At 50.1% G+C, this 19,077-nt stretch overlaps 30 non-coding genes across 30 annotated transcripts; all 30 read left to right on the top strand.

The window, feature by feature from the left end:
• Positions 1 to 645: 645 nt before the first annotated feature.
• Positions 646 to 717, top strand: Trnat-cgu (transfer RNA threonine (anticodon CGU)). Its single transcript has one exon. It is a non-coding gene; the product is annotated as a tRNA-Thr (tRNA).
• A 333-nt stretch (positions 718 to 1,050) lies between these two features.
• Positions 1,051 to 1,124, top strand: Trnan-guu (transfer RNA asparagine (anticodon GUU)). Its single transcript has one exon. It is a non-coding gene; the product is annotated as a tRNA-Asn (tRNA).
• Positions 1,125 to 1,811: 687 nt separating this feature from the next.
• Trnat-cgu (transfer RNA threonine (anticodon CGU)) lies at positions 1,812 to 1,883 on the top strand. The gene has a single exon. It is a non-coding gene; the product is annotated as a tRNA-Thr (tRNA).
• Positions 1,884 to 2,216: 333 nt separating this feature from the next.
• On the top strand, positions 2,217 to 2,290 carry Trnan-guu (transfer RNA asparagine (anticodon GUU)). Its single transcript has one exon. It is a non-coding gene; the product is annotated as a tRNA-Asn (tRNA).
• Positions 2,291 to 2,977: 687 nt separating this feature from the next.
• Positions 2,978 to 3,049, top strand: Trnat-cgu (transfer RNA threonine (anticodon CGU)). The gene has a single exon. It is a non-coding gene; the product is annotated as a tRNA-Thr (tRNA).
• Positions 3,050 to 3,382: 333 nt separating this feature from the next.
• Trnan-guu (transfer RNA asparagine (anticodon GUU)) lies at positions 3,383 to 3,456 on the top strand. Its single transcript has one exon. It is a non-coding gene; the product is annotated as a tRNA-Asn (tRNA).
• A 687-nt stretch (positions 3,457 to 4,143) lies between these two features.
• Positions 4,144 to 4,215, top strand: Trnat-cgu (transfer RNA threonine (anticodon CGU)). The gene has a single exon. It is a non-coding gene; the product is annotated as a tRNA-Thr (tRNA).
• Positions 4,216 to 4,719: 504 nt separating this feature from the next.
• Positions 4,720 to 4,793, top strand: Trnan-guu (transfer RNA asparagine (anticodon GUU)). Its single transcript has one exon. It is a non-coding gene; the product is annotated as a tRNA-Asn (tRNA).
• A 687-nt stretch (positions 4,794 to 5,480) lies between these two features.
• Positions 5,481 to 5,552, top strand: Trnat-cgu (transfer RNA threonine (anticodon CGU)). Its single transcript has one exon. It is a non-coding gene; the product is annotated as a tRNA-Thr (tRNA).
• Positions 5,553 to 6,056: 504 nt separating this feature from the next.
• Trnan-guu (transfer RNA asparagine (anticodon GUU)) lies at positions 6,057 to 6,130 on the top strand. The gene has a single exon. It is a non-coding gene; the product is annotated as a tRNA-Asn (tRNA).
• A 687-nt stretch (positions 6,131 to 6,817) lies between these two features.
• On the top strand, positions 6,818 to 6,889 carry Trnat-cgu (transfer RNA threonine (anticodon CGU)). The gene has a single exon. It is a non-coding gene; the product is annotated as a tRNA-Thr (tRNA).
• A 504-nt stretch (positions 6,890 to 7,393) lies between these two features.
• Positions 7,394 to 7,467, top strand: Trnan-guu (transfer RNA asparagine (anticodon GUU)). The gene has a single exon. It is a non-coding gene; the product is annotated as a tRNA-Asn (tRNA).
• Positions 7,468 to 8,156: 689 nt separating this feature from the next.
• On the top strand, positions 8,157 to 8,228 carry Trnat-cgu (transfer RNA threonine (anticodon CGU)). Its single transcript has one exon. It is a non-coding gene; the product is annotated as a tRNA-Thr (tRNA).
• Positions 8,229 to 8,561: 333 nt separating this feature from the next.
• Positions 8,562 to 8,635, top strand: Trnan-guu (transfer RNA asparagine (anticodon GUU)). The gene has a single exon. It is a non-coding gene; the product is annotated as a tRNA-Asn (tRNA).
• Positions 8,636 to 9,322: 687 nt separating this feature from the next.
• On the top strand, positions 9,323 to 9,394 carry Trnat-cgu (transfer RNA threonine (anticodon CGU)). The gene has a single exon. It is a non-coding gene; the product is annotated as a tRNA-Thr (tRNA).
• A 333-nt stretch (positions 9,395 to 9,727) lies between these two features.
• Trnan-guu (transfer RNA asparagine (anticodon GUU)) lies at positions 9,728 to 9,801 on the top strand. The gene has a single exon. It is a non-coding gene; the product is annotated as a tRNA-Asn (tRNA).
• Positions 9,802 to 10,488: 687 nt separating this feature from the next.
• Positions 10,489 to 10,560, top strand: Trnat-cgu (transfer RNA threonine (anticodon CGU)). The gene has a single exon. It is a non-coding gene; the product is annotated as a tRNA-Thr (tRNA).
• Positions 10,561 to 11,064: 504 nt separating this feature from the next.
• On the top strand, positions 11,065 to 11,138 carry Trnan-guu (transfer RNA asparagine (anticodon GUU)). The gene has a single exon. It is a non-coding gene; the product is annotated as a tRNA-Asn (tRNA).
• A 687-nt stretch (positions 11,139 to 11,825) lies between these two features.
• Trnat-cgu (transfer RNA threonine (anticodon CGU)) lies at positions 11,826 to 11,897 on the top strand. The gene has a single exon. It is a non-coding gene; the product is annotated as a tRNA-Thr (tRNA).
• A 504-nt stretch (positions 11,898 to 12,401) lies between these two features.
• Trnan-guu (transfer RNA asparagine (anticodon GUU)) lies at positions 12,402 to 12,475 on the top strand. Its single transcript has one exon. It is a non-coding gene; the product is annotated as a tRNA-Asn (tRNA).
• A 689-nt stretch (positions 12,476 to 13,164) lies between these two features.
• On the top strand, positions 13,165 to 13,236 carry Trnat-cgu (transfer RNA threonine (anticodon CGU)). The gene has a single exon. It is a non-coding gene; the product is annotated as a tRNA-Thr (tRNA).
• A 333-nt stretch (positions 13,237 to 13,569) lies between these two features.
• Trnan-guu (transfer RNA asparagine (anticodon GUU)) lies at positions 13,570 to 13,643 on the top strand. Its single transcript has one exon. It is a non-coding gene; the product is annotated as a tRNA-Asn (tRNA).
• Positions 13,644 to 14,330: 687 nt separating this feature from the next.
• On the top strand, positions 14,331 to 14,402 carry Trnat-cgu (transfer RNA threonine (anticodon CGU)). Its single transcript has one exon. It is a non-coding gene; the product is annotated as a tRNA-Thr (tRNA).
• A 333-nt stretch (positions 14,403 to 14,735) lies between these two features.
• Trnan-guu (transfer RNA asparagine (anticodon GUU)) lies at positions 14,736 to 14,809 on the top strand. Its single transcript has one exon. It is a non-coding gene; the product is annotated as a tRNA-Asn (tRNA).
• A 687-nt stretch (positions 14,810 to 15,496) lies between these two features.
• Trnat-cgu (transfer RNA threonine (anticodon CGU)) lies at positions 15,497 to 15,568 on the top strand. The gene has a single exon. It is a non-coding gene; the product is annotated as a tRNA-Thr (tRNA).
• A 504-nt stretch (positions 15,569 to 16,072) lies between these two features.
• Positions 16,073 to 16,146, top strand: Trnan-guu (transfer RNA asparagine (anticodon GUU)). Its single transcript has one exon. It is a non-coding gene; the product is annotated as a tRNA-Asn (tRNA).
• A 687-nt stretch (positions 16,147 to 16,833) lies between these two features.
• Trnat-cgu (transfer RNA threonine (anticodon CGU)) lies at positions 16,834 to 16,905 on the top strand. The gene has a single exon. It is a non-coding gene; the product is annotated as a tRNA-Thr (tRNA).
• A 504-nt stretch (positions 16,906 to 17,409) lies between these two features.
• Trnan-guu (transfer RNA asparagine (anticodon GUU)) lies at positions 17,410 to 17,483 on the top strand. The gene has a single exon. It is a non-coding gene; the product is annotated as a tRNA-Asn (tRNA).
• A 687-nt stretch (positions 17,484 to 18,170) lies between these two features.
• On the top strand, positions 18,171 to 18,242 carry Trnat-cgu (transfer RNA threonine (anticodon CGU)). The gene has a single exon. It is a non-coding gene; the product is annotated as a tRNA-Thr (tRNA).
• A 333-nt stretch (positions 18,243 to 18,575) lies between these two features.
• Positions 18,576 to 18,649, top strand: Trnan-guu (transfer RNA asparagine (anticodon GUU)). The gene has a single exon. It is a non-coding gene; the product is annotated as a tRNA-Asn (tRNA).
• The last annotated feature ends 428 nt before the right edge of the window (positions 18,650 to 19,077 follow it).

Below are 19,077 nucleotides of genomic sequence, written 5' to 3'. Positions count from 1 at the left end.
TTGTTAGAGATACACAGCTAGCGTGACAATTTGGCTGTGTTTGAGTGATGCCACACAGCCTTATACACATTCAGCCAAGTGACACTGTAGGTAAAAACATGGCCCTACACAGACGTTCTACTGTTTTCCTATTTATTCGCCATGTGTGACTGCAGTAGAGCGACGCCCACTACAAAAGACGTATTCTTTACATTCAATTTCAGCGTATACGTCGCGACTGCCATATGACAGGGCCTGTCTCTCGATGTCGATTTGTATTTGGTGTCTCTTAAGTGTCGGTCTGCAGTGGGCCGCTGTTGGCCGAGAGACGTGCAGTCGCCTTACATGAAGCCCCATGGGCAACGCCAGTGCCACTGTGGACAACAGCATACTGTAGCCAGAGAGAGGAGCCGAAAGGTGCATTTCGCAGTCGTGCCACGCTATCCCACAAGCTGTGCACTAGGTCAGGATTGTGCAGACCGCAAACTTCTGGTGGCCCGACGCTCGTCGTCGATCGTAAGGGCGAAACAGTCAAGAGATTTGGAAAACGGCAATGTGGACACCCCCAGCAGCAGCTGTGTGCCAAATCCGATATCTGGTCGAGGGCTGCAAGATTCAGTATGATGAAGTGACAATTCGGGGATAGCTCGCAAACGCTAAGCTGCCGCCTTCTTAGCTCAGTGGTAGAGCACTGGTCTCGTAAACCAGGGGTCGTGAGTTCGAACCTCACAGAAGGCATTCATTTTTTTAACCTTCCTGCAAGGAGCGGAGCTATCTCGAGCAGCATCTAACACATGGCAGTACACTGAATGAAAGGGATGTTCTACAACCTATGACAAGTATTCTACTGGCCTCAGAGGTTTTCTGAATGCATAGGCACAACAGTGGTTTGTATGCATTTTGCAGTATAATGTCATGCTTGGCGATGTCATTCGTTTACGAGCCTCGCTACAGTGTGCATGCACGTTATCCATGTGAAGAGGCGCAAGCAGATGCTACCATTCTGCGAGATTCCTGCAGAAGGTATACGAATTGCGTTGATATACAGAGCACAAGGGAGCCAAAGTCAAGGCCTCCGTGGCGCAATCGGCTAGCGCGTTCGGCTGTTAACCGAAAGGTTGGTGGTTCGAGCCCACCCGGGGGCGAAATCGTTTTAACCGGCACCGAGGTGAGGACATACGTCAACTTTGTTAGAGATACACAGCTAGCGTGACAATTTGGCTGTGTTTGAGTGATGCCACACAGCCTTATACACATTCAGCCAAGTGACACTGTAGGTAAAAACATGGCCCTACACAGACGTTCTACTGTTTTCCTATTTATTCGCCATGTGTGACTGCAGTAGAGCGACGCCCACTACAAAAGACGTATTCTTTACATTCAATTTCAGCGTATACGTCGCGACTGCCATATGACAGGGCCTGTCTCTCGATGTCGATTTGTATTTGGTGTCTCTTAAGTGTCGGTCTGCAGTGGGCCGCTGTTGGCCGAGAGACGTGCAGTCGCCTTACATGAAGCCCCATGGGCAACGCCAGTGCCACTGTGGACAACAGCATACTGTAGCCAGAGAGAGGAGCCGAAAGGTGCATTTCGCAGTCGAGCCACGCTATCCCACAAGCTGTGCACTAGGTCAGGATTGTGCAGACCGCAAACTTCTGGTGGCCCGACGCTCGTCGTCGATCGTAAGGGCGAAACAGTCAAGAGATTTGGAAAACGGCAATGTGGACACCCCCAGCAGCAGCTGTGTGCCAAATCCGATATCTGGTCGAGGGCTGCAAGATTCAGTATGATGAAGTGACAATTCGGGGATAGCTCGCAAACGCTAAGCTGCCGCCTTCTTAGCTCAGTGGTAGAGCACTGGTCTCGTAAACCAGGGGTCGTGAGTTCGAACCTCACAGAAGGCATTCATTTTTTTAACCTTCCTGCAAGGAGCGGAGCTATCTCGAGCAGCATCTAACACATGGCAGTACACTGAATGAAAGGGATGTTCTACAACCTATGACAAGTATTCTACTGGCCTCAGAGGTTTTCTGAATGCATAGGCACAACAGTGGTTTGTATGCATTTTGCAGTATAATGTCATGCTTGGCGATGTCATTCGTTTACGAGCCTCGCTACAGTGTGCATGCACGTTATCCATGTGAAGAGGCGCAAGCAGATGCTACCATTCTGCGAGATTCCTGCAGAAGGTATACGAATTGCGTTGATATACAGAGCACAAGGGAGCCAAAGTCAAGGCCTCCGTGGCGCAATCGGCTAGCGCGTTCGGCTGTTAACCGAAAGGTTGGTGGTTCGAGCCCACCCGGGGGCGAAATCGTTTTAACCGGCACCGAGGTGAGGACATACGTCAACTTTGTTAGAGATACACAGCTAGCGTGACAATTTGGCTGTGTTTGAGTGATGCCACACAGCCTTATACACATTCAGCCAAGTGACACTGTAGGTAAAAACATGGCCCTACACAGACGTTCTACTGTTTTCCTATTTATTCGCCATGTGTGACTGCAGTAGAGCGACGCCCACTACAAAAGACGTATTCTTTACATTCAATTTCAGCGTATACGTCGCGACTGCCATATGACAGGGCCTGTCTCTCGATGTCGATTTGTATTTGGTGTCTCTTAAGTGTCGGTCTGCAGTGGGCCGCTGTTGGCCGAGAGACGTGCAGTCGCCTTACATGAAGCCCCATGGGCAACGCCAGTGCCACTGTGGACAACAGCATACTGTAGCCAGAGAGAGGAGCCGAAAGGTGCATTTCGCAGTCGAGCCACGCTATCCCACAAGCTGTGCACTAGGTCAGGATTGTGCAGACCGCAAACTTCTGGTGGCCCGACGCTCGTCGTCGATCGTAAGGGCGAAACAGTCAAGAGATTTGGAAAACGGCAATGTGGACACCCCCAGCAGCAGCTGTGTGCCAAATCCGATATCTGGTCGAGGGCTGCAAGATTCAGTATGATGAAGTGACAATTCGGGGATAGCTCGCAAACGCTAAGCTGCCGCCTTCTTAGCTGAGTGGTAGAGCACTGGTCTCGTAAACCAGGGGTCGTGAGTTCGAACCTCACAGAAGGCATTCATTTTTTTAACCTTCCTGCAAGGAGCGGAGCTATCTCGAGCAGCATCTAACACATGGCAGTACACTGAATGAAAGGGATGTTCTACAACCTATGACAAGTATTCTACTGGCCTCAGAGGTTTTCTGAATGCATAGGCACAACAGTGGTTTGTATGCATTTTGCAGTATAATGTCATGCTTGGCGATGTCATTCGTTTACGAGCCTCGCTACAGTGTGCATGCACGTTATCCATGTGAAGAGGCGCAAGCAGATGCTACCATTCTGCGAGATTCCTGCAGAAGGTATACGAATTGCGTTGATATACAGAGCACAAGGGAGCCAAAGTCAAGGCCTCCGTGGCGCAATCGGCTAGCGCGTTCGGCTGTTAACCGAAAGGTTGGTGGTTCGAGCCCACCCGGGGGCGAAATCGTTTTAACCGGCACCGAGGTGAGGACATACGTCAACTTTGTTAGAGATACACAGCTAGCGTGACAATTTGGCTGTGTTTGAGTGATGCCACACAGCCTTATACACATTCAGCCAAGTGACACTGTAGGTAAAAACATGGCCCTACACAGACGTTCTACTGTTTTCCTATTTATTCGCCATGTGTGACTGCAGTAGAGCGACGCCCACTACAAAAGACGTATTCTTTACATTCAATTTCAGCGTATACGTCGCGACTGCCATATGACAGGGCCTGTCTCTCGATGTCGATTTGTATTTGGTGTCTCTTAAGTGTCGGTCTGCAGTGGGCCGCTGTTGGCCGAGAGACGTGCAGTCGCCTTACATGAAGCCCCATGGGCAACGCCAGTGCCACTGTGGACAACAGCATACTGTAGCCAGAGAGAGGAGCCGAAAGGTGCATTTCGCAGTCGAGCCACGCTATCCCACAAGCTGTGCACTAGGTCAGGATTGTGCAGACCGCAAACTTCTGGTGGCCTGACGCTCGTCGTCGATCGTAAGGGCGAAACAGTCAAGAGATTTGGAAAACGGCAATGTGGACACCCCCAGCAGCAGCTGTGTGCCAAATCCGATATCTGGTCGAGGGCTGCAAGATTCAGTATGATGAAGTGACAATTCGGGGATAGCTCGCAAACGCTTAGCTGCCGCCTTCTTAGCTGAGTGGTAGAGCACTGGTCTCGTAAACCAGGGGTCGTGAGTTCGAACCTCACAGAAGGCATTCATTTTTTTAACCTTCCTGCAAGGAGCGGAGCTATCTCGAGCAGCATCTAACACATGGCAGTACACTGAATGAAAGGGATGTTCTACAACCTATGACAAGTATTCTACTGGCCTCAGAGGTTTTCTGAATGCATAGGCACAACAGTGGTTTGTATGCATTTTGCAGTATAATGTCATGCTTGGCGATGTCATTCGTTTACGAGCCTCGCTACAGTGTGCATGCACGTTATCCAAGTGAAGAGGCGCAAGCAGATGCTACCATTCTGCGAGATTCCTGCAGAAGGTATACGAATTGCGTTGATATACAGAGCACAAGTGGTTTGTATGCATTTTGCAGTATAATGTCATGCTTGGCGATGTCATTCGTTTACGAGCCTCACTACAGTGTGCATGCACGTTATCCATGTGAAGAGGCGCAAGCAGATGCTACCATTCTGCGAGATTCCTGCAGAAGGTATACGAATTGCGTTGATATACAGAGCACAAGGGAGCCAAAGTCAAGGCCTCCGTGGCGCAATCGGCTAGCGCGTTCGGCTGTTAACCGAAAGGTTGGTGGTTCGAGCCCACCCGGGGGCGAAATCGTTTTAACCGGCACCGAGGTGAGGACATACGTCAACTTTGTTAGAGATACACAGCTAGCGTGACAATTTGGCTGTGTTTGAGTGATGCCACACAGCCTTATACACATTCAGCCAAGTGACACTGTAGGTAAAAACATGGCCCTACACAGACGTTCTACTGTTTTCCTATTTATTCGCCATGTGTGACTGCAGTAGAGCGACGCCCACTACAAAAGACGTATTCTTTACATTCAATTTCAGCGTATACGTCGCGACTGCCATATGACAGGGCCTGTCTCTCGATGTCGATTTGTATTTGGTGTCTCTTAAGTGTCGGTCTGCAGTGGGCCGCTGTTGGCCGAGAGACGTGCAGTCGCCTTACATGAAGCCCCATGGGCAACGCCAGTGCCACTGTGGACAACAGCATACTGTAGCCAGAGAGAGGAGCCGAAAGGTGCATTTCGCAGTCGAGCCACGCTATCCCACAAGCTGTGCACTAGGTCAGGATTGTGCAGACCGCAAACTTCTGGTGGCCCGACGCTCGTCGTCGATCGTAAGGGCGAAACAGTCAAGAGATTTGGAAAACGGCAATGTGGACACCCCCAGCAGCAGCTGTGTGCCAAATCCGATATCTGGTCGAGGGCTGCAAGATTCAGTATGATGAAGTGACAATTCGGGGATAGCTCGCAAACGCTAAGCTGCCGCCTTCTTAGCTCAGTGGTAGAGCACTGGTCTCGTAAACCAGGGGTCGTGAGTTCGAACCTCACAGAAGGCATTCATTTTTTTAACCTTCCTGCAAGGAGCGGAGCTATCTCGAGCAGCATCTAACACATGGCAGTACACTGAATGAAAGGGATGTTCTACAACCTATGACAAGTATTCTACTGGCCTCAGAGGTTTTCTGAATGCATAGGCACAACAGTGGTTTGTATGCATTTTGCAGTATAATGTCATGCTTGGCGATGTCATTCGTTTACGAGCCTCGCTACAGTGTGCATGCACGTTATCCATGTGAAGAGGCGCAAGCAGATGCTACCATTCTGCGAGATTCCTGCAGCAGGTATACGAATTGAGTTGATATACAGAGCACAAGTGGTTTGTATGCATTTTGCAGTATAATGTCATGCTTGGCGATGTCATTCGTTTACGAGCCTCGCTACAGTGTGCATGCACGTTATCCATGTGAAGAGGCGCAAGCAGATGCTACCATTCTGCGAGATTCCTGCAGAAGGTATACGAATTGCGTTGATATACAGAGCACAAGGGAACCAAAGTCGAGGCCTCCGTGGCGCAATCGGCTAGCGCGTTCGGCTGTTAACCGAAAGGTTGGTGGTTCGAGCCCACCCGGGGGCGAAATCGTTTTAACCGGCACCGAGGTGAGGACATACGTCAACTTTGTTAGAGATACACAGCTAGCGTGACAATTTGGCTGTGTTTGAGTGATGCCACACAGCCTTATACACATTCAGCCAAGTGACACTGTAGGTAAAAACATGGCCCTACACAGACGTTCTACTGTTTTCCTATTTATTCGCCATGTGTGACTGCAGTAGAGCGACGCCCACTACAAAAGACGTATTCTTTACATTCAATTTCAGCGTATACGTCGCGACTGCCATATGACAGGGCCTGTCTCTCGATGTCGATTTGTATTTGGTGTCTCTTAAGTGTCGGTCTGCAGTGGGCCGCTGTTGGCCGAGAGACGTGCAGTCGCCTTACATGAAGCCCCATGGGCAACGCCAGTGCCACTGTGGACAACAGCATACTGTAGCCAGAGAGAGGAGCCGAAAGGTGCATTTCGCAGTCGAGCCACGCTATCCCACAAGCTGTGCACTAGGTCAGGATTGTGCAGACCGTAAACTTCTGGTGGCCCGACGCTCGTCGTCGATCGTAAGGGCGAAACAGTCAAGAGATTTGGAAAACGGCAATGTGGACACCCCCAGCAGCAGCTGTGTGCCAAATCCGATATCTGGTCGAGGGCTGCAAGATTCAGTATGATGAAGTGACAATTCGGGGATAGCTCGCAAACGCTTAGCTGCCGCCTTCTTAGCTGAGTGGTAGAGCACTGGTCTCGTAAACCAGGGGTCGTGAGTTCGAACCTCACAGAAGGCATTCATTTTTTTAACCTTCCTGCAAGGAGCGGAGCTATCTCGAGCAGCATCTAACACATGGCAGTACACTGAATGAAAGGGATGTTCTACAACCTATGACAAGTATTCTACTGGCCTCAGAGGTTTTCTGAATGCATAGGCACAACAGTGGTTTGTATGCATTTTGCAGTATAATGTCATGCTTGGCGATGTCATTCGTTTACGAGCCTCGCTACAGTGTGCATGCACGTTATCCAAGTGAAGAGGCGCAAGCAGATGCTACCATTCTGCGAGATTCCTGCAGAAGGTATACGAATTGCGTTGATATACAGAGCACAAGTGGTTTGTATGCATTTTGCAGTATAATGTCATGCTTGGCGATGTCATTCGTTTACGAGCCTCACTACAGTGTGCATGCACGTTATCCATGTGAAGAGGCGCAAGCAGATGCTACCATTCTGCGAGATTCCTGCAGAAGGTATACGAATTGCGTTGATATACAGAGCACAAGGGAGCCAAAGTCAAGGCCTCCGTGGCGCAATCGGCTAGCGCGTTCGGCTGTTAACCGAAAGGTTGGTGGTTCGAGCCCACCCGGGGGCGAAATCGTTTTAACCGGCACCGAGGTGAGGACATACGTCAACTTTGTTAGAGATACACAGCTAGCGTGACAATTTGGCTGTGTTTGAGTGATGCCTCACACAGCCTTATACACATTCAGCCAAGTGACACTGTAGGTAAAAACATGGCCCTACACAGACGTTCTACTGTTTTCCTATTTATTCGCCATGTGTGACTGCAGTAGAGCGACGCCCACTACAAAAGACGTATTCTTTACATTCAATTTCAGCGTATACGTCGCGACTGCCATATGACAGGGCCTGTCTCTCGATGTCGATTTGTATTTGGTGTCTCTTAAGTGTCGGTCTGCAGTGGGCCGCTGTTGGCCGAGAGACGTGCAGTCGCCTTACATGAAGCCCCATGGGCAACGCCAGTGCCACTGTGGACAACAGCATACTGTAGCCAGAGAGAGGAGCCGAAAGGTGCATTTCGCAGTCGAGCCACGCTATCCCACAAGCTGTGCACTAGGTCAGGATTGTGCAGACCGCAAACTTCTGGTGGCCCGACGCTCGTCGTCGATCGTAAGGGCGAAACAGTGAAGAGATTTGGAAAACGGCAATGTGGACACCCCCAGCAGCAGCTGTGTGCCAAATCCGATATCTGGTCGAGGGCTGCAAGATTCAGTATGATGAAGTGACAATTCGGGGATAGCTCGCAAACGCTAAGCTGCCGCCTTCTTAGCTCAGTGGTAGAGCACTGGTCTCGTAAACCAGGGGTCGTGAGTTCGAACCTCACAGAAGGCATTCATTTTTTTAACCTTCCTGCAAGGAGCGGAGCTATCTCGAGCAGCATCTAACACATGGCAGTACACTGAATGAAAGGGATGTTCTACAACCTATGACAAGTATTCTACTGGCCTCAGAGGTTTTCTGAATGCATAGGCACAACAGTGGTTTGTATGCATTTTGCAGTATAATGTCATGCTTGGCGATGTCATTCGTTTACGAGCCTCGCTACAGTGTGCATGCACGTTATCCATGTGAAGAGGCGCAAGCAGATGCTACCATTCTGCGAGATTCCTGCAGAAGGTATACGAATTGCGTTGATATACAGAGCACAAGGGAGCCAAAGTCAAGGCCTCCGTGGCGCAATCGGCTAGCGCGTTCGGCTGTTAACCGAAAGGTTGGTGGTTCGAGCCCACCCGGGGGCGAAATCGTTTTAACCGGCACCGAGGTGAGGACATACGTCAACTTTGTTAGAGATACACAGCTAGCGTGACAATTTGGCTGTGTTTGAGTGATGCCACACAGCCTTATACACATTCAGCCAAGTGACACTGTAGGTAAAAACATGGCCCTACACAGACGTTCTACTGTTTTCCTATTTATTCGCCATGTGTGACTGCAGTAGAGCGACGCCCACTACAAAAGACGTATTCTTTACATTCAATTTCAGCGTATACGTCGCGACTGCCATATGACAGGGCCTGTCTCTCGATGTCGATTTGTATTTGGTGTCTCTTAAGTGTCGGTCTGCAGTGGGCCGCTGTTGGCCGAGAGACGTGCAGTCGCCTTACATGAAGCCCCATGGGCAACGCCAGTGCCACTGTGGACAACAGCATACTGTAGCCAGAGAGAGGAGCCGAAAGGTGCATTTCGCAGTCGAGCCACGCTATCCCACAAGCTGTGCACTAGGTCAGGATTGTGCAGACCGCAAACTTCTGGTGGCCCGACGCTCGTCGTCGATCGTAAGGGCGAAACAGTCAAGAGATTTGGAAAACGGCAATGTGGACACCCCCAGCAGCAGCTGTGTGCCAAATCCGATATCTGGTCGAGGGCTGCAAGATTCAGTATGATGAAGTGACAATTCGGGGATAGCTCGCAAACGCTAAGCTGCCGCCTTCTTAGCTCAGTGGTAGAGCACTGGTCTCGTAAACCAGGGGTCGTGAGTTCGAACCTCACAGAAGGCATTCATTTTTTTAACCTTCCTGCAAGGAGCGGAGCTGCCTCGAGCAGCATCTAACACATGGCAGTACACTGAATGAAAGGGATGTTCTACAACCTATGACAAGTATTCTACTGGCCTCAGAGGTTTTCTGAATGCATAGGCACAACAGTGGTTTGTATGCATTTTGCAGTATAATGTCATGCTTGGCGATGTCATTCGTTTACGAGCCTCGCTACAGTGTGCATGCACGTTATCCATGTGAAGAGGCGCAAGCAGATGCTACCATTCTGCGAGATTCCTGCAGAAGGTATACGAATTGCGTTGATATACAGAGCACAAGGGAGCCAAAGTCAAGGCCTCCGTGGCGCAATCGGCTAGCGCGTTCGGCTGTTAACCGAAAGGTTGGTGGTTCGAGCCCACCCGGGGGCGAAATCGTTTTAACCGGCACCGAGGTGAGGACATACGTCAACTTTGTTAGAGATACACAGCTAGCGTGACAATTTGGCTGTGTTTGAGTGATGCCACACAGCCTTATACACATTCAGCCAAGTGACACTGTAGGTAAAAACATGGCCCTACACAGACGTTCTACTGTTTTCCTATTTATTCGCCATGTGTGACTGCAGTAGAGCGACGCCCACTACAAAAGACGTATTCTTTACATTCAATTTCAGCGTATACGTCGCGACTGCCATATGACAGGGCCTGTCTCTCGATGTCGATTTGTATTTGGTGTCTCTTAAGTGTCGGTCTGCAGTGGGCCGCTGTTGGCCGAGAGACGTGCAGTCGCCTTACATGAAGCCCCATGGGCAACGCCAGTGCCACTGTGGACAACAGCATACTGTAGCCAGAGAGAGGAGCCGAAAGGTGCATTTCGCAGTCGAGCCACGCTATCCCACAAGCTGTGCACTAGGTCAGGATTGTGCAGACCGCAAACTTCTGGTGGCCTGACGCTCGTCGTCGATCGTAAGGGCGAAACAGTCAAGAGATTTGGAAAACGGCAATGTGGACACCCCCAGCAGCAGCTGTGTGCCAAATCCGATATCTGGTCGAGGGCTGCAAGATTCAGTATGATGAAGTGACAATTCGGGGATAGCTCGCAAACGCTTAGCTGCCGCCTTCTTAGCTGAGTGGTAGAGCACTGGTCTCGTAAACCAGGGGTCGTGAGTTCGAACCTCACAGAAGGCATTCATTTTTTTAACCTTCCTGCAAGGAGCGGAGCTATCTCGAGCAGCATCTAACACATGGCAGTACACTGAATGAAAGGGATGTTCTACAACCTATGACAAGTATTCTACTGGCCTCAGAGGTTTTCTGAATGCATAGGCACAACAGTGGTTTGTATGCATTTTGCAGTATAATGTCATGCTTGGCGATGTCATTCGTTTACGAGCCTCGCTACAGTGTGCATGCACGTTATCCAAGTGAAGAGGCGCAAGCAGATGCTACCATTCTGCGAGATTCCTGCAGAAGGTATACGAATTGCGTTGATATACAGAGCACAAGTGGTTTGTATGCATTTTGCAGTATAATGTCATGCTTGGCGATGTCATTCGTTTACGAGCCTCACTACAGTGTGCATGCACGTTATCCATGTGAAGAGGCGCAAGCAGATGCTACCATTCTGCGAGATTCCTGCAGAAGGTATACGAATTGCGTTGATATACAGAGCACAAGGGAGCCAAAGTCAAGGCCTCCGTGGCGCAATCGGCTAGCGCGTTCGGCTGTTAACCGAAAGGTTGGTGGTTCGAGCCCACCCGGGGGCGAAATCGTTTTAACCGGCACCGAGGTGAGGACATACGTCAACTTTGTTAGAGATACACAGCTAGCGTGACAATTTGGCTGTGTTTGAGTGATGCCACACAGCCTTATACACATTCAGCCAAGTGACACTGTAGGTAAAAACATGGCCCTACACAGACGTTCTACTGTTTTCCTATTTATTCGCCATGTGTGACTGCAGTAGAGCGACGCCCACTACAAAAGACGTATTCTTTACATTCAATTTCAGCGTATACGTCGCGACTGCCATATGACAGGGCCTGTCTCTCGATGTCGATTTGTATTTGGTGTCTCTTAAGTGTCGGTCTGCAGTGGGCCGCTGTTGGCCGAGAGACGTGCAGTCGCCTTACATGAAGCCCCATGGGCAACGCCAGTGCCACTGTGGACAACAGCATACTGTAGCCAGAGAGAGGAGCCGAAAGGTGCATTTCGCAGTCGAGCCACGCTATCCCACAAGCTGTGCACTAGGTCAGGATTGTGCAGACCGCAAACTTCTGGTGGCCCGACGCTCGTCGTCGATCGTAAGGGCGAAACAGTCAAGAGATTTGGAAAACGGCAATGTGGACACCCCCAGCAGCAGCTGTGTGCCAAATCCGATATCTGGTCGAGGGCTGCAAGATTCAGTATGATGAAGTGACAATTCGGGGATAGCTCGCAAACGCTTAGCTGCCGCCTTCTTAGCTGAGTGGTAGAGCACTGGTCTCGTAAACCAGGGGTCGTGAGTTCGAACCTCACAGAAGGCATTCATTTTTTTAACCTTCCTGCAAGGAGCGGAGCTATCTCGAGCAGCATCTAACACATGGCAGTACACTGAATGAAAGGGATGTTCTACAACCTATGACAAGTATTCTACTGGCCTCAGAGGTTTTCTGAATGCATAGGCACAACAGTGGTTTGTATGCATTTTGCAGTATAATGTCATGCTTGGCGATGTCATTCGTTTACGAGCCTCGCTACAGTGTGCATGCACGTTATCCAAGTGAAGAGGCGCAAGCAGATGCTACCATTCTGCGAGATTCCTGCAGAAGGTATACGAATTGCGTTGATATACAGAGCACAAGTGGTTTGTATGCATTTTGCAGTATAATGTCATGCTTGGCGATGTCATTCGTTTACGAGCCTCACTACAGTGTGCATGCACGTTATCCATGTGAAGAGGCGCAAGCAGATGCTACCATTCTGCGAGATTCCTGCAGAAGGTATACGAATTGCGTTGATATACAGAGCACAAGGGAGCCAAAGTCAAGGCCTCCGTGGCGCAATCGGCTAGCGCGTTCGGCTGTTAACCGAAAGGTTGGTGGTTCGAGCCCACCCGGGGGCGAAATCGTTTTAACCGGCACCGAGGTGAGGACATACGTCAACTTTGTTAGAGATACACAGCTAGCGTGACAATTTGGCTGTGTTTGAGTGATGCCTCACACAGCCTTATACACATTCAGCCAAGTGACACTGTAGGTAAAAACATGGCCCTACACAGACGTTCTACTGTTTTCCTATTTATTCGCCATGTGTGACTGCAGTAGAGCGACGCCCACTACAAAAGACGTATTCTTTACATTCAATTTCAGCGTATACGTCGCGACTGCCATATGACAGGGCCTGTCTCTCGATGTCGATTTGTATTTGGTGTCTCTTAAGTGTCGGTCTGCAGTGGGCCGCTGTTGGCCGAGAGACGTGCAGTCGCCTTACATGAAGCCCCATGGGCAACGCCAGTGCCACTGTGGACAACAGCATACTGTAGCCAGAGAGAGGAGCCGAAAGGTGCATTTCGCAGTCGAGCCACGCTATCCCACAAGCTGTGCACTAGGTCAGGATTGTGCAGACCGCAAACTTCTGGTGGCCCGACGCTCGTCGTCGATCGTAAGGGCGAAACAGTCAAGAGATTTGGAAAACGGCAATGTGGACACCCCCAGCAGCAGCTGTGTGCCAAATCCGATATCTGGTCGAGGGCTGCAAGATTCAGTATGATGAAGTGACAATTCGGGGATAGCTCGCAAACGCTAAGCTGCCGCCTTCTTAGCTCAGTGGTAGAGCACTGGTCTCGTAAACCAGGGGTCGTGAGTTCGAACCTCACAGAAGGCATTCATTTTTTTAACCTTCCTGCAAGGAGCGGAGCTATCTCGAGCAGCATCTAACACATGGCAGTACACTGAATGAAAGGGATGTTCTACAACCTATGACAAGTATTCTACTGGCCTCAGAGGTTTTCTGAATGCATAGGCACAACAGTGGTTTGTATGCATTTTGCAGTATAATGTCATGCTTGGCGATGTCATTCGTTTACGAGCCTCGCTACAGTGTGCATGCACGTTATCCATGTGAAGAGGCGCAAGCAGATGCTACCATTCTGCGAGATTCCTGCAGAAGGTATACGAATTGCGTTGATATACAGAGCACAAGGGAGCCAAAGTCAAGGCCTCCGTGGCGCAATCGGCTACCGCGTTCGGCTGTTAACCGAAAGGTTGGTGGTTCGAGCCCACCCGGGGGCGAAATCGTTTTAACCGGCACCGAGGTGAGGACATACGTCAACTTTGTTAGAGATACACAGCTAGCGTGACAATTTGGCTGTGTTTGAGTGATGCCACACAGCCTTATACACATTCAGCCAAGTGACACTGTAGGTAAAAACATGGCCCTACACAGACGTTCTACTGTTTTCCTATTTATTCGCCATGTGTGACTGCAGTAGAGCGACGCCCACTACAAAAGACGTATTCTTTACATTCAATTTCAGCGTATACGTCGCGACTGCCATATGACAGGGCCTGTCTCTCGATGTCGATTTGTATTTGGTGTCTCTTAAGTGTCGGTCTGCAGTGGGCCGCTGTTGGCCGAGAGACGTGCAGTCGCCTTACATGAAGCCCCATGGGCAACGCCAGTGCCACTGTGGACAACAGCATACTGTAGCCAGAGAGAGGAGCCGAAAGGTGCATTTCGCAGTCGAGCCACGCTATCCCACAAGCTGTGCACTAGGTCAGGATTGTGCAGACCGCAAACTTCTGGTGGCCCGACGCTCGTCGTCGATCGTAAGGGCGAAACAGTCAAGAGATTTGGAAAACGGCAATGTGGACACCCCCAGCAGCAGCTGTGTGCCAAATCCGATATCTGGTCGAGGGCTGCAAGATTCAGTATGATGAAGTGACAATTCGGGGATAGCTCGCAAACGCTAAGCTTCCGGCTTCTTAGCTCAGTGGTAGAGCACTGGTCTCGTAAACCAGGGGTCGTGAGTTCGAACCTCACAGAAGGCATTCATTTTTTTAACCTTCCTGCAAGGAGCGGAGCTGCCTCGAGCAGCATCTAACACATGGCAGTACACTGAATGAAAGGGATGTTCTACAACCTATGACAAGTATTCTACTGGCCTCAGAGGTTTTCTGAATGCATAGGCACAACAGTGGTTTGTATGCATTTTGCAGTATAATGTCATGCTTGGCGATGTCATTCGTTTACGAGCCTCGCTACAGTGTGCATGCACGTTATCCATGTGAAGAGGCGCAAGCAGATGCTACCATTCTGCGAGATTCCTGCAGAAGGTATACGAATTGCGTTGATATACAGAGCACAAGGGAGCCAAAGTCAAGGCCTCCGTGGCGCAATCGGCTAGCGCGTTCGGCTGTTAACCGAAAGGTTGGTGGTTCGAGCCCACCCGGGGGCGAAATCGTTTTAACCGGCACCGAGGTGAGGACATACGTCAACTTTGTTAGAGATACACAGCTAGCGTGACAATTTGGCTGTGTTTGAGTGATGCCACACAGCCTTATACACATTCAGCCAAGTGACACTGTAGGTAAAAACATGGCCCTACACAGACGTTCTACTGTTTTCCTATTTATTCGCCATGTGTGACTGCAGTAGAGCGACGCCCACTACAAAAGACGTATTCTTTACATTCAATTTCAGCGTATACGTCGCGACTGCCATATGACAGGGCCTGTCTCTCGATGTCGATTTGTATTTGGTGTCTCTTAAGTGTCGGTCTGCAGTGGGCCGCTGTTGGCCGAGAGACGTGCAGTCGCCTTACATGAAGCCCCATGGGCAACGCCAGTGCCACTGTGGACAACAGCATACTGTAGCCAGAGAGAGGAGCCGAAAGGTGCATTTCGCAGTCGAGCCACGCTATCCCACAAGCTGTGCACTAGGTCAGGATTGTGCAGACCGCAAACTTCTGGTGGCCTGACGCTCGTCGTCGATCGTAAGGGCGAAACAGTCAAGAGATTTGGAAAACGGCAATGTGGACACCCCCAGCAGCAGCTGTGTGCCAAATCCGATATCTGGTCGAGGGCTGCAAGATTCAGTATGATGAAGTGACAATTCGGGGATAGCTCGCAAACGCTTAGCTGCCGCCTTCTTAGCTGAGTGGTAGAGCACTGGTCTCGTAAACCAGGGGTCGTGAGTTCGAACCTCACAGAAGGCATTCATTTTTTTAACCTTCCTGCAAGGAGCGGAGCTATCTCGAGCAGCATCTAACACATGGCAGTACACTGAATGAAAGGGATGTTCTACAACCTATGACAAGTATTCTACTGGCCTCAGAGGTTTTCTGAATGCATAGGCACAACAGTGGTTTGTATGCATTTTGCAGTATAATGTCATGCTTGGCGATGTCATTCGTTTACGAGCCTCGCTACAGTGTGCATGCACGTTATCCAAGTGAAGAGGCGCAAGCAGATGCTACCATTCTGCGAGATTCCTGCAGAAGGTATACGAATTGCGTTGATATACAGAGCACAAGTGGTTTGTATGCATTTTGCAGTATAATGTCATGCTTGGCGATGTCATTCGTTTACGAGCCTCACTACAGTGTGCATGCACGTTATCCATGTGAAGAGGCGCAAGCAGATGCTACCATTCTGCGAGATTCCTGCAGAAGGTATACGAATTGCGTTGATATACAGAGCACAAGGGAGCCAAAGTCAAGGCCTCCGTGGCGCAATCGGCTAGCGCGTTCGGCTGTTAACCGAAAGGTTGGTGGTTCGAGCCCACCCGGGGGCGAAATCGTTTTAACCGGCACCGAGGTGAGGACATACGTCAACTTTGTTAGAGATACACAGCTAGCGTGACAATTTGGCTGTGTTTGAGTGATGCCACACAGCCTTATACACATTCAGCCAAGTGACACTGTAGGTAAAAACATGGCCCTACACAGACGTTCTACTGTTTTCCTATTTATTCGCCATGTGTGACTGCAGTAGAGCGACGCCCACTACAAAAGACGTATTCTTTACATTCAATTTCAGCGTATACGTCGCGACTGCCATATGACAGGGCCTGTCTCTCGATGTCGATTTGTATTTGGTGTCTCTTAAGTGTCGGTCTGCAGTGGGCCGCTGTTGGCCGAGAGACGTGCAGTCGCCTTACATGAAGCCCCATGGGCAACGCCAGTGCCACTGTGGACAACAGCATACTGTAGCCAGAGAGAGGAGCCGAAAGGTGCATTTCGCAGTCGAGCCACGCTATCCCACAAGCTGTGCACTAGGTCAGGATTGTGCAGACCGCAAACTTCTGGTGGCCCGACGCTCGTCGTCGATCGTAAGGGCGAAACAGTCAAGAGATTTGGAAAACGGCAATGTGGACACCCCCAGCAGCAGCTGTGTGCCAAATCCGATATCTGGTCGAGGGCTGCAAGATTCAGTATGATGAAGTGACAATTCGGGGATAGCTCGCAAACGCTAAGCTGCCGCCTTCTTAGCTCAGTGGTAGAGCACTGGTCTCGTAAACCAGGGGTCGTGAGTTCGAACCTCACAGAAGGCATTCATTTTTTTAACCTTCCTGCAATGAGCGGAGCTATCTCGAGCAGCATCTAACACATGGCAGTACACTGAATGAAAGGGATGTTCTACAACCTATGACAAGTATTCTACTGGCCTCAGAGGTTTTCTGAATGCATAGGCACAACAGTGGTTTGTATGCATTTTGCAGTATAATGTCATGCTTGGCGATGTCATTCGTTTACGAGCCTCGCTACAGTGTGCATGCACGTTATCCATGTGAAGAGGCGCAAGCAGATGCTACCATTCTGCGAGATTCCTGCAGAAGGTATACGAATTGAGTTGATATACAGAGCACAAGTGGTTTGTATGCATTTTGCAGTATAATGTCATGCTTGGCGATGTCATTCGTTTACGAGCCTCGCTACAGTGTGCATGCACGTTATCCATGTGAAGAGGCGCAAGCAGATGCTACCATTCTGCGAGATTCCTGCAGAAGGTATACGAATTGCGTTGATATACAGAGCACAAGGGAACCAAAGTCGAGGCCTCCGTGGCGCAATCGGCTAGCGCGTTCGGCTGTTAACCGAAAGGTTGGTGGTTCGAGCCCACCCGGGGGCGAAATCGTTTTAACCGGCACCGAGGTGAGGACATACGTCAACTTTGTTAGAGATACACAGCTAGCGTGACAATTTGGCTGTGTTTGAGTGATGCCACACAGCCTTATACACATTCAGCCAAGTGACACTGTAGGTAAAAACATGGCCCTACACAGACGTTCTACTGTTTTCCTATTTATTCGCCATGTGTGACTGCAGTAGAGCGACGCCCACTACAAAAGACGTATTCTTTACATTCAATTTCAGCGTATACGTCGCGACTGCCATATGACAGGGCCTGTCTCTCGATGTCGATTTGTATTTGGTGTCTCTTAAGTGTCGGTCTGCAGTGGGCCGCTGTTGGCCGAGAGACGTGCAGTCGCCTTACATGAAGCCCCATGGGCAACGCCAGTGCCACTGTGGACAACAGCATACTGTAGCCAGAGAGAGGAGCCGAAAGGTGCATTTCGCAGTCGAGCCACGCTATCCCACAAGCTGTGCACTAGGTCAGGATTGTGCAGACCGCAAACTTCTGGTGGCCCGACGCTCGTCGTCGATCGTAAGGGCGAAACAGTCAAGAGATTTGGAAAACGGCAATGTGGACACCCCCAGCAGCAGCTGTGTGCCAAATCCGATATCTGGTCGAGGGCTGCAAGATTCAGTATGATGAAGTGACAATTCGGGGATAGCTCGCAAACGCTAAGCTGCCGCCTTCTTAGCTCAGTGGTAGAGCACTGGTCTCGTAAACCAGGGGTCGTGAGTTCGAACCTCACAGAAGGCATTCATTTTTTTAACCTTCCTGCAAGGAGCGGAGCTATCTCGAGCAGCATCTAACACATGGCAGTACACTGAATGAAAGGGATGTTCTACAACCTATGACAAGTATTCTACTGGCCTCAGAGGTTTTCTGAATGCATAGGCACAACAGTGGTTTGTATGCATTTTGCAGTATAATGTCATGCTTGGCGATGTCATTCGTTTACGAGCCTCGCTACAGTGTGCATGCACGTTATCCATGTGAAGAGGCGCAAGCAGATGCTACCATTCTGCGAGATTCCTGCAGAAGGTATACGAATTGCGTTGATATACAGAGCACAAGGGAGCCAAAGTCAAGGCCTCCGTGGCGCAATCGGCTAGCGCGTTCGGCTGTTAACCGAAAGGTTGGTGGTTCGAGCCCACCTGGGGGCGAAATCGTTTTAACCGGCACCGAGGTGAGGACATACGTCAACTTTGTTAGAGATACACAGCTAGCGTGACAATTTGGCTGTGTTTGAGTGATGCCACACAGCCTTATACACATTCAGCCAAGTGACACTGTAGGTAAAAACATGGCCCTACACAGACGTTCTACTGTTTTCCTATTTATTCGCCATGTGTGACTGCAGTAGAGCGACGCCCACTACAAAAGACGTATTCTTTACATTCAATTTCAGCGTATACGTCGCGACTGCCATATGACAGGGCCTGTCTCTCGATGTCGATTTGTATTTGGTGTCTCTTAAGTGTCGGTCTGCAGTGGGCCGCTGTTGGCCGAGAGACGTGCAGTCGCCTTACATGAAGCCCCATGGGCAACGCCAGTGCCACTGTGGACAACAGCATACTGTAGCCAGAGAGAG

Source organism: Schistocerca nitens, chromosome 6, assembly GCF_023898315.1.
Source record: "Schistocerca nitens isolate TAMUIC-IGC-003100 chromosome 6, iqSchNite1.1, whole genome shotgun sequence".
In the NCBI taxonomy this organism is placed as follows: domain Eukaryota; kingdom Metazoa; phylum Arthropoda; class Insecta; order Orthoptera; family Acrididae; genus Schistocerca; species Schistocerca nitens.
Note: the sequence above shows the minus strand (reverse complement) of the source record. Positions and strands in the feature narration are given on the sequence as shown.